General features: G+C 43.4%; 1 non-coding gene across 1 annotated transcript; it reads right to left on the bottom strand.

Annotated features, from left to right (window-relative positions):
• Window positions 1-213: 213 nt before the first annotated feature.
• LOC139568942 (U6 spliceosomal RNA) lies at window positions 214-320 on the bottom strand. Its single transcript, XR_011673783.1, has one exon. It is a non-coding gene; the product is annotated as a U6 spliceosomal RNA (small nuclear RNA).
• Between the last annotated feature and the right edge of the window lie 1,230 nt (window positions 321-1,550).

The following is a 1,550-nucleotide window of genomic DNA, read 5'->3' as shown; positions in this document are numbered from 1 at the left end:
CTCTCCCCAGTCTGTTTTCTTTCGCTCTCTTTTTCTCTTTCTATGGACGCAATAGCACTATGTGGCCACCAGATGGAGGAATTGGAACAAAATTAACATGAAGTCACTGCCATTATAGGACAATTTCCAATGGGATTTAAAAAATATTTTTTTAAATTTATGGGTAATAGGAGGATGCCCCCCCAAAACATTATATATAGGGGTAAAAGGGGTCAAAATAAGGAACGCTTCACGAATTTGCGTGTCATCCTTGCGCAGGGGCCATGCTAATCTTCTCTGTATCGTTCCAATTTTAGTATATGTGCTGCCGAAGCGAGCACAATACAGACATAGGAGAGGCGCTCATATATAGAGCCCAACCCCCCTGATGTTTCGGGTCCTGGTTTGGGTCAAACAGACCTTCAGAGGCTCAACAACCACCCTGAGAAGATTCCCACAGGATATTGTAGAGACATGAACCTGGTAGGGGTAATAATGGCCACCTTGTGTGTTGTAATGTTCTAGCCTCTGCCTCAGAGAGTTGCAACGTATGCTGGGTGATATGCAAGTACACTGTCCCGTCTAGGACGTTGATAGGGTAGAACATAACGACGTAACAAAAGCCCTCCCACAAAACTCCACCCACTCACTGAAACCCGACACGCTCTGGGACTGCATTCACAAAAGGTCCTCACACACAGACGTAGCAGGAAATGTGAAGCCTACGAGAGAGAAACCCTAACATGAGAAAAGAGGAAAGAAAGAAAGGATAGAGGGAAGAAGAGAGAGAGAGTAAGTAAAAGGAGAGAGGGAAAAGGAGAGAAAGAAAATCAGAAGGGCGCGAGAGAGAGAAAGAGAAAAAGAAGGGAGAGAAACAAAAAGAAAGGAGACAGAAAGAGTCAAAAATGAGAGATAAAGAGAGAGGAAGTGAGAGAAAAAAAGGAGAGAGAGCGAGAAAAAGGAGAAAGAAACCCTAACATGGGGATTTTAAAACCGTCTACCTTATGTGAAAATGTCCTATTTGGTAAGAAAGAAAATGATCAACTGTAAAAACTGTTGTTTTGTGACATTTTGAGTTTAGCTATAGATGTAAAAACATTTAATTCATTATTTTAAGGAATGATTCTAGACTAAAATGTAGTGTAATAAGCTCAGCGTTTTCTGAATTAGAGCTTTTGGACTCCTTCCTCTGCTGGTTTGAGTTGCTTTTCCCCTGGTCTTTGTTCCTCACCCTTCCCCCGCTCTCTGCAACATGGCCCGGCCAAAGATACTTAACTCCCCATTTAGTAGCGAGATAAGCAGAATAGAGTGACACAGAAGAGTAGTAGAGAAGGAGAGCGAGAGAAACAGCAGAGGAGAGGGAAACGGTAAAGAGAGCGACAGAGAACTAGAGATTCATATGTGGCCTGGCTGTGGTTGGAAGGTGACTGTTTCAGCTTTCATGTTGACACACATTGCCAGTGTGGTTCAATAAAAGTTTTTATAACTGGTGGTGGGGGGAGAGAGAAAAGGGAGAAGAGACAGAAGGGGGAGAGGGAGAATGAGAAAAGAGGAGAGAGAGAAAGGGGGAG

The sequence above is a fragment of the Salvelinus alpinus genome, chromosome 2, assembly GCF_045679555.1.
Source record: "Salvelinus alpinus chromosome 2, SLU_Salpinus.1, whole genome shotgun sequence".
Taxonomy (NCBI): domain Eukaryota; kingdom Metazoa; phylum Chordata; class Actinopteri; order Salmoniformes; family Salmonidae; genus Salvelinus; species Salvelinus alpinus.
The sequence above is the reverse complement of the archived record's forward strand: the minus strand, read 5'-3'. Positions and strand labels throughout refer to the sequence as shown.